This window comes from Phyllobates terribilis, unplaced genomic scaffold, assembly GCF_046119375.1.
Source record: "Phyllobates terribilis strain yellow unplaced genomic scaffold, ASM4611937v1 Scaffold_4__5_contigs__length_816908805, whole genome shotgun sequence".
Classification (NCBI taxonomy): domain Eukaryota; kingdom Metazoa; phylum Chordata; class Amphibia; order Anura; family Dendrobatidae; genus Phyllobates; species Phyllobates terribilis.
In genome coordinates this window covers 6238015-6248779 of record NW_027362764.1, presented here as the reverse complement: position 1 = coordinate 6248779, position 10765 = coordinate 6238015, and positions in this window count along the sequence as shown.

Genomic DNA, 10765 nt, shown 5'->3' with positions numbered 1-10765 from the left:
TCCCTACAACGCCTGGGCATGCTCCTGATGAGGCTGAGTATTGTGTGTGGCTTCCACGTGCCTGTATGACCTCCCTACAACGCCTGGGCATGCTCCTGATGAGGCTGAGTATTGTGTGTGGCCTCCACGTGCCTGTATGACCTCCCTACAACGCCTGGGCATGCTCCTGATGAGGCTGAGTATTGTGTGTGGCCTCCACGTGCCTGTATGACCTCCCCACAACGCCTGGGCATGCTCCTGATGAGGCTGAGTATTGTGTGTGGCCTCCACGTGCCTGTATGACCTCTCTACAATGCCTGGGCATGCTCCTGATGAGGCTGAGTATTGTGTGTGGCCTCCACGTGCCTGTATGACCTCCCTACAACACCTGGGCATGCTCCTGATGAGGCTGAGTATTGTGTGTGGCCTCCACGTGCCTGTATGACCTCCCTACAACACCTGGGCATGCTCCTGATGAGGCTGAGTATTGTGTGTGGCCTCCACGTGCCTGTATGACCTCCCTACAACGCCTGGGCATGCTCCTGATGAGGCTGAGTATTGTGTGTGGCCTCCACGTGCCTGTATGACCTCCCTACAACGCCTGGGCATGCTCCTGATGAGGCTGAGTATTGTGTGTGGCCTCCACGTGCCTGTATGACCTCCCTACAATGCCTGGGCATGCTCCTGATGAGGCTGAGTATTGTGTGTGGCCTCCACGTGCCTGTATGACCTCCCTACAATGCCTGGGCATGCTCCTGATGAGGCTGAGTATTGTTTGTGGCCTCCACGTGGCTGTATGACCTCCCTACAATGCCTGGGCATGCTCCTGATGAGGCTCAGTGTTGTGTGTGGCCTCCACGTGCCTGTATGACCTACCTACAACGCCTGGGCATGCTCCTGATGAGGCTGAGTATTGTGTGTGGCCTCCACGTGCCTGTATGACCTCCCTACAACGCCTGGGCATGCTCTTGATGAGGCTGAGTATTGTGTGTGGCCTCCATGTGCCTGTATGACCTCCCTACAACGCCTGGGCATGCTCCTGATGAGGCTCAGTGTTGTGTGTGGCCTCCACGTGCCTGTATGACCTCCCTACAACGCCTGGGCATGCTCCTGATGAGGCTGAGTATTGTGTGTGGCCTCCACGTGCCTGTATGACCTCCCTACAACGCCTGGGCATGCTCCTGATGAGGCTGAGTATTGTGTGTGGCCTCCACGTGCCTGTATGACCTCCCTACAATGCCTGGGCATGCTCCTGATGAGACTGAGTATTGTGTGTGGCCTCCACGTGCCTGTATGACCTCCCTACAACGCCTGGGCATGCTCCTGATGAGGCTGAGTATTGTTTGTGGCCTCCACGTGGCTGTATGACCTCCCTACAATGCCTGGGCATGCTCCTGATGAGGCTCAGTGTTGTGTGTGGCCTCCACGTGCCTGTATGAACTCCCTACAACGCCTGGGCATGCTCCTGATGAGGCCGAGTATTGTGTGTGGCCTCCACGTGCCTGTGCAGCACCCCGAGGGCTCGGCTGCTACAGGGGTATTGCACCTCAAACCAGAGGTGTGATATTCCACTCCCGGGTAAGGATGGAGTGTGGACTAGGGCTCGGTAGGCTGCATGCACCACACACACCCCATTTCCGAGGGACTGCTCAACGGTGCTCCCACTAGACAGAAGTGCAGGCACAACAGCATCTGTCCCTGGCTGGAGTGGGGAGGGGGTGGAATACCCAGTGGTGTAGGAGCAGATAGGGGTGGGTCTCTGGGCATAGGTAGGAGCCCATTGGTTGCTAGTCACCTGGGCTCGGGTGTCAGAAGGAGGTATAAGAGGTGGGCACCATCTTAGATCAGGGTTCAGTCCAGTTCAGTTCAGTGGAGACAGTCTGAGGAGAAGACAGGAAGCAGAGCCCCTGCATGGTCTCTGCTCCGCAGGCAGGCCTCGTCAGGAGGCTGGAGCCTGAGAGAGAGAGAGAGAAGAAGGAGCAGAAACGAAAGTAGGAAAGGAACTGGAACAGGGGAGAAAGGAAGCAAGGAACACAGAGAAAGGCCCAGAGACACGAGGACAGAAGGAACCCCATATGCCCAGAGGAGATACAGGGTGAAGGGTTGGCCGAACAGGGTACCGGAACCCAAATTGGTGGAGGCAACAGATTCCTCAGCCAAAGACCGGAGGTTGTGACCACATCTTGGTGCGACCCCTCACTACATCCACCAGAAAGGCATACCGTATAGGGTCAGGGAAACCGGAGAGAGGTTTCGCCAACAGAAGGCCCGAGGAAGCTGGACAAATTTGGGTCACTGGTGGGGACGGCCAGAGAAAGGAAAGAGAAGGGAGCTCTGAACCACACTCCGGAATTGCCTGGGAGTTGACCGAGTCCCTCACCTGGTGGACGCAGCATGACTCGGGCGGTCCTAACTGCGCACAAGTGACCTGATAAAGAACTGTGAGTAAAGCATTGAAAACTGCAACTGCACGTCTCTGTGGTTCATCGCCGCACCAGCACCATCAGTACTGGGACACTCACACCATCATCCACATTAGCTGCCCTGAGGCAATACTTCTCCCGTGGGGAGTTATCCCATACTCAGCTGCGCAAACAACATCAGCCTCAGCGGTCGGCAGCGCAGCGGCGGTCCCCACTGACCGCAATCCACGGGTGGCGTAGTCGGACATTTGCTATTACATTAAGACTGCCACTGGTTTGACCACCCTGGGCACGGACCGGGTCACCGCCACGGAGGACTACAAACCCCAGCGATCCGGCTCCGGGTATCCCCCTGCACAGCACAGGCCCAGGGGGCGAGTCAACTTTGGCGTAGTCGGCAGGATCATTACCAACCCGCCACAAGCGGGTATTGCGTGCCTGAAGAAAACTGCACATGTACCTTAAAAAGAAGTCTCCCGCCATTTCCAGAAGTTTCCCGCCGTCCGTAGCCGATTCCCGCCATCGGACGCCATCTTGGACCGTTTCCCGCCATCTTCATCCGTTTTTCCCGCCCTGGCAGAGCGGACGCCATTATGTGCGCACCAAAGGACAGCAGGAAGCCACCTCCCATTGTGGGCCAGGTCCCAGAGTGGCGCCAGAGAAGGAGCCCGCCCCCACCAGCCATGAATGCAGCAGTGGAGATGTCCATCAGCGTGGGAGGGCTGCCCTTGAAACTGACTGTCACCAAGTTGCCCCAGGACCACCCCCAATGGGGGCGGGAAGTGAAGAAAACTGTGGGGCAGGGCGCGGTCTGGATCAGTCTGGACAGACCGCACCCGGAAATGGAGGAAGCGTCCAGCAATGCCAACACCTTGGTCCGGAGCCTGCTGCAGGCCGCACCGCCGGACAGCCTGGTGGAGATCCTGGCGCAGCTCCCCAGAGACCCGGAGCGTGCACAGGCTGCGCTGGAGGACTTGGACCGGAGGATGGTCCGGGCACAGCAGGATGCGCTGGCCGAGTGGAGAAGGGAGATGGCCCGGCAGGCTGGAACCCGCCAGCAGGAGGCGCCACCCGCAACCTGGAGCACGCCTGCCTCTGAGGATGGTGCAGGAGGGACGAAGGCCGGAGACGACGCCGCGGAGGGAGCCACGAGGATTGAGGCAGGTAATGGGGACGTCATCACCCCGAGCCCAGTAGCTGTAAGCCTGCCCCAGCCTCCCGACGCAGAGCCCGAAGCCCTACTCACCACACCCGTTGCCGCGCCGCCACTGCTCCCAACTAGGCCTCAAGCGGCAGGAGCCACGGTCACGCCCCGTTCCGCGCCACGCCTCTCGACCCCGGGCGCGGCAAAAGAGGAAGTACCACCGGCCTGGTCGCAAGGCCTGGTGAACCCGGGCGCCGCTGCCCCTCCAGCGCCCTCTTCCTCAACAGTGCCACCCCCAGACCCAACCGGAAATTCCCCGGCCTGGTCGCAAGGCCGAGTGCCCCCAGGCGCTGCTCCCCGACCGAGGCCGTGGTGCCACCCCTGGGCGCAGACCTCTTTGCGCAACATACCAGCCCGGACGGGCTGCTCTTCGTGTGGCCACCGGAGTACGTCAACCCCCGTCTCCGGAGGGAACGACCCCTGTGTGAGCCTCTGATCCCGGCTCCGGAGCCCGCCAAAATCGCTCCGCTCCCGCTGGAGGACACTCAATTCGCATGGGATCCCACCGGTGAGAATCTCATGGGGTTCACCCAGGAGACCCGGGCGGAAGCAGCCCAGCGCCTGGATTGCTGCCGTCAGCAGCTGGCCACCTATGAAAGGGAGCGGCGGCAGAGGCGCATCAGGGAGGAGCGACTCCAAACCCGGAGCGCGGAACAGAAGAGGAGGGCCCGACAAGACGCCCACGCCATCCGCGGTCCCAGAGCCACCGGGACCGTAGTAAAGTTCCAGCTAGAGCATGGCTGGGGCTTCATCAGAGACCCGGAGGCTGACACCGACGTCTTTGTCACCAGGAGAGACGTGGAAAGCCACTTGCCAGAGGGACATCACGGCCGTGACCTGTACCCCGGTGACGTGGTCACCTACACCCGGCACAAGGGCGCAAAGGGACTGTATGCCCTCCATGTCCACCGTCTAACAGAGGAGGAGCTGCGGTACCGCCCAGACATGGACTACCCTGAGGGTCCGGACGGACCTGAAGACTACCCGGAAGAGCGAGGAGGACACCATTACCAGTAAACGGTAAAATGGAACTGTTCCTGTTTTTGAAAGTGTGGTCCCCGTTGGGACAAATAGTGAACCGTTGACTGTTTAAAAATTGACCCTAATCCCTAACCAGGCTGAGGACTGTGAGCAACCATTCTCCTATCCTCACTGGCCGAGGACTGAGAGCGGCCATCCCTTGTATATAGTTGGGCTTCTTAAAGCGCCCCCTACTGGTTTTATACAAAAACTGCAACGCCTACCTTGGAATTAAATGGACTGTTGCACCTTTACCTGGTCGCAAGTTGCACAGCGGCCAGAGTTCAAGAATCTGTTTGAAAATGTTTTACTTGAAAATGTCTTAAATGGAAAAGTTTAATATGCTGCTAAAATAATAATGCCAAAGTTTTATATAGTATTTTATAAAAGAGTTCCGGTGGTATTAGTAAAATGTTTTATACCAGTAACGTTGGAAAGAAAAGAGTACCTCCCATAAAGGGATGAGTTTTTGGTTAATGTCTTATATGCGAATGCATTCTAAAAATTTGTATGTTTTAAATTGTTTTGCTCTTTTCCAGCCCGAGGACGTGCTGTGATTTACCAGGGGGGAATGTAGCACCCCGAGGGCTTGGCTGCTGCAGGGGTATTGCACCTCAAACCAGAGGTGTGATATTCCACTCCCGGGTAAGGATGGAGTGTGGACTAGGGCTCGGTAGGCTGCATGCACCACACACACCCCATTTCCGAGGGACTGCTCAACGGTGCTCCCACTAGACAGAAGTGCAGGCACGACAGCATCTGTCCCTGGCTGGAGTGGGGAGGGGGTGGAATACCCAGTGGTGTAGGAGCAGATAGGGGTGGGTCTCTGGGCATAGGTAGGAGCCCATTGGTTGCTAGTCACCTGGGCTCGGGTGTCAGAAGGAGGTATAAGAGGTGGGCACCATCTTAGATCAGGGTTCAGTTCGGTGGAGACAGTCTGAGGAGAAGACAGGAAGCAGAGCCCCTGCATGGGCTCTGCTCTGCAGGCAGGCCTTGTCAGGAGGCTGGAGCCTGAGAGAGAGAGAGAGAAGAAGGAGCAGAAAGGAAAGTAGGAAAGGAACTGGAACAGGGGAGAAAGGAAGCAAGGAACACAGAGAAAGGCCCAGAGACACGAGGACAGAAGGAACCCCATATGCCCAGAGGAGATACAGGGTGAAGGGTTGGCAGAACAGGGTACCGGAACCCAAATTGGTGGAGGCAACAGATTCCTCAGCCAAAGACCGGAGGTTGTTACCACATCTTGGTGCGACCCCTCACTACATCCACCAGAAAGGCATACCGTATAGGGTCAGGGAAACCGGAGAGAGGTTTCGCCAACAGAAGGCCCGAGGAAGCTGGACAAAGGTGGGTCACTGGTGGGGACGGCCAGAGAAAGGAAAGAGAAGGGAGCTCTGAACCACACTCCGGAATTGCCTGGGAGTTGACCGAGTCCCTCACCTGGTGGACGCAGCATGACTCGGGCGGTCCTAACTGTGCACAAGTGACCTGATAAAGAACTGTGAGTAAAGCATTGAAAACTGCAACTGCACGTCTCTGTGGTTCCTCGCCGCACCAGCACCATCAGTACTGGGACACTCACACCATCACCACCATCATCCACATTAGCTGCCCTGAGGCAATACTTCTCCCGTGGGGAGTTATCCCAAACTTAGCTGCGCAAACAACATCAGCCTCAGCGGTCGGCAGCGCAGCGGCGGTCCCCACTGACCGCAATCCACGGGTGGCGTAGTCGGACATTTGCTATTACATTAAGACTGCCACTGGTTTGACCACCCTGGGCACGGACCGGGTCACCGCCACGGAGGACTACAAACCCCAGCGATCCGGCTCCGGGTATCCCCCTGCACAGCACAGGCCCAGGGGGCGAGTCACCTGTATGACCTCCCTACAACGCCTGGGCATGCTCCTGATGAGGCTGAGTATTGTGTGTGGCCTCCACGTGCCTGTATGACCTCCCTACAACGCCTGGGCATGCTCCTGATGAGGCTGAGTATTGTGTGTGGCCTCCACGTGCCTGTATGACCTCCCTACAATGCCTGGGCATGCTCCTGATGAGGCTGAGTATTGTGTGTGGCCTCCATGTGCCTATATGACCTCCCTACAACGCCTGGGCATGCTCCTGATGAGGCTCAGTGTTGTGTGTGGCCTCCACGTGCCTGTATGACCTCACTACAACGCCTGGGCATGCTCCTGATGAGGCAGAGTATTGTGTGTGGCCTCCACGCGCCTGTATGACCTCCCTACAACGCCTGGGCATGCTCCTGATGAGGCTGAGTATTGTGTGTGGCCTCCACGTGCCTGTATGACCTCCCTACAACGCCTGGGCATGCTCCTGATGAGGCTGAGTATTGTGTGTGGCCTCCACGTGCCTGTATGACCTCCCTACAACGCCTGGGCATGCTCTTGATGAGGCTGATTATTGTGTGTGGCCTCCACGTGCCTGTATGACCTCCCTACAACGCCTGGGCATGCTCCTGATGAGGCTGAGTATTGTGTGTGGCCTCCACATGTCTGTATGACCTCCCTACAACGCCTGGGCATGCTCCTGATGAGTCTCAGTATTGTGTGTGACCTCCACGTGCCTGTATGACCTCCCTACAACGCCTGGGCATGCTCCTGATGAGGCTGAGTATTGTGTGTGGCCTCCACGTGCCTGTATGACCTCCCTACAACGCCTGGGCAAGCTCCTGATGAGGCTGAGTATTGTGTGTGGCCTCCACGTGCCTGTATGACCTCCCTACAATGCCTGGGCATGCTCCTGATGAGGCTGAGTATTGTGTGTGGCCTCCACGTGCCTGTATGACCTCCCTACAATGCCTGGGCATGCTCCTGATGAGGCTGAGTATTGTGTGTGGCCTCCACGTGCCTGTATGACCTCCCTACAACGCCTGGGCATGCTCCTGTTGAGGCTGAGTAGTGTGTGTGGCCTCCACGTGCCTGTATGACCTCCCTACAATGCCTGGGCATGCTCCTGATGAGGCTGAGTATTGTGTGTGGCCTCCACGTGCCTGTATGACCTCCCTACAACGCCTGGGCATGCTCCTGATGAGGCTGAGTATTGTGTGTGGCCTCCACGTGCCTGTATGACCTCCCTACAACGCCTGGGCATGCTCCTGATGAGGCTGGGTATTGTGTGTGGCCTCCACGTGCCTGTATGACCTCCCTACAACGCCTGGGCATGCTCTTGATGAGGCTGAGTATTGTGTGTGGCCTCCACGTGCCTGTATGACCTCCCTACAACGCCTGGGCATGCTCCTGATGAGGCTGAGTATTGTGTGTGGCCTCCACGTGCCTGTATGACCTCTCTACAACGCCTGGGCATGCTCCTGATGAGGCTGAGTATTGTGTGTGGCCTCCACGTGCCTGTATGACCTCTCTACAACGCCTGGGCATGCTCCTGATGAGGCTGAGTATTGTGTGTGGCCTCCACGTGCCTGTATGACCTCCCTACAACGCCTGGGCATGCTCCTGATGAGGCTCAGTGTTGTGTGTGGCCTCCACGTGCCTGTATGACCTCTCTACAACGCCTGGGCATGCTCCTGATGAGGCTGAGTATTGTGTGTGGCCTCCACGTGCCTGTATGACCTCTCTACAACGCCTGGGCATGCTCCTGATGAGGCTCAGTATTGTGTGTGGCCTCCACGTGCCTGTATGACCTCTCTACAACGCCTGGGCATGCTCCTGATGAGGCTGAGTATTGTGTGTGGCCTCCACGTGCCTGTATGACCTCTCTACAACGCCTGGGCATGCTCCTGATGAGGCTGAGTATTGTGTGTGGCCTCCACGTGCCTGTATGACCTCCCTACAACGCCTGGGCATGCTCCTGATGAGGCTCAGTGTTGTGTGTGGCCTCCACGTGCCTGTATGACCTCCCTACAACGCCTGGGCATGCTCCTGATGAGGCCGAGTATTGTGTGTGGCCTCCACGTGCCTGTATGACCTCCCTACAACGCCTGGGCATGCTCCTGATGAGCCTGAGTATTGTGTGTGGCCTCCACGTGCCTGTATGACCTCCCTACAACGCCTGGGCATGCTCTTGATGAGGCTGATTATTGTGTGTGGCCTCCACGTGCCTATATGACCTCCCTACAACGCCTGGGCATGCTCCTGATGAGGCTGAGTATTGTGTGTGGCCTCCACGAGCCTGTATGACCTCCCTACAACGCCTGGGCATGCTCCTGATGAGGCTGAGTATTGTGTGTGGCCTCCACATGTCTGTATGACCTCCCTACAACGCCTGGGCATGCTCCTGATGAGTCTCAGTATTGTGTGTGACCTCCACGTGCCTGTATGACCTCCCTACAACGCCTGGGCATGCTCCTGATGAGGCTGAGTATTGTGTGTGGCCTCCACGTGCCTGTATGACCTCCCTACAACGCCAGGGCATGCTCCTGATGAGGCTGAGTATTGTGTGTGGCCTCCACGTGCCTGTATGACCTCCCTACAACGCCTGGGCATGCTCCTGATGAGGCTGAGTATTGTGTGTGGCCTCCACGTGCCTGTATGACCTCCCTACAACGCCTGGGCATGCTCCTGATGAGGCTGAGTATTGTGTGTGGCCTCCACTTGCCTGTATGACCTCCCTACAACGCCAGGGCATGCTCCTGATGAGGCTGAGTATTGTGTGTGGCCTCCACGTGCCTGTATGACCTCCCTACAACGCCTGGGCATGCTCCTGATGAGGCTGAGTATTGTGTGTGGCCTCCACGTGCCTGTATGACCTCCCTACAATGCCTGGGCATGCTCCTGATGAGGCTGAGTATTGTGTGTGGCCTCCACGTGCCTGTATGACCTCCCTACAACGCCTGGGCATGCTCCTGATGAGGTTGCGGATGGTCTCCTGTGGGATCTCCTCCCAGACCTGGACTAAAGCATCCGCCAACTCCTGGACAGTCTGTGGTGCAACGTGACGTTGGTGGATGGAGCGAGACATGATGTCCCAGATGTGCTCAATCAGATTCAGGTCTGGGGAACGGGCGGCCAGTCCATAGCTTCAATGCCTTCATCTTGCAGGAACTGCTGACACACTCCAGCCACATGAGGTCTGGCATTGTCCTGCATTAGGAGGAACCCAGGGCCAACCGCACCAGCATATGGTCTCACAAGGGGTCTGAGGATCTCATCTCGCTACCTAATGGCAGTCAGGCTACCTCTGGCGAGCACATGGAGGGCTGTGCGGCCCTCCAAAGAAATGCCACCCCACCCCATTACTGACCCACTGCCAAACCGGTCATGCTGAAGGATGTTGTAGGCAGCAGATCACTCTCCACGGCGTCTCCAGACTCTATCACGTCTGTCACATGTGCTCAGTGTGAACCTGCTTTCATCTGTGAAGAGCACAGGGCGCCAGTGGAGACTTTGCCAATCCTGGTGTTCTGTGACAAATGCCAAGCGTCCTGCACGGTGTTGGGCTGTGCGCACAACCCCTATCTGTGGACGTCGGGCCCTCATACCACCCTCATGGAGTCGGTTTCTAACCGTTTGTGCAGACACATGCACATTTGTGGCCTGCTGGAGGTCATTTTGCAGGGCTCTGGCAGTGCTCCTCCTCTTCCTCCTTGCACAAAGGTGGAGGTAACGGTCCTGCTGCTGGGTTTTTGCCCTCCTACAGCCCCCTCCACGTCTCCTGGTGTACTGACCTGTCTCCCGGTAGCGCCTCCAGCCTCTGGACACTACGCTGACAGACACAGCAAACCTTCTTCTCACAGCTCGCATTGATGTGCCATCCTGGATGAGCTGCACTACCTGAACAACTTCTGTGGGTTGTAGAGTCCGTCTCATACTACCACGAGTGTGAAAGCACAACCAACATTCAAAAGTGACCAAAACATCAGCCAGAAAGCATTGGTACTGAGATGTGGTCTGTGGTCCCCACCTGCAGAACCACTCCTTTATTGAGGGTGTCTTGATAATTGCCAATAATTTCCATCTATTGTCTGTTCCATTTGCACAACAGCATGTGATATTGATTGTCAATCAGTGTTGCTTCTTAAGTGGACAGTTTGATTTCACAGAAGTTTGATTTACTTGGAGTTATATTCTGTTGTTTAAGTCTTCCCTTTATTTTTTTGAGCAGTATATACTCTTGTACTGTGTTAGCCAGTAGATAGAAAAATATTAAGATTTGAGAGTCCTCAGT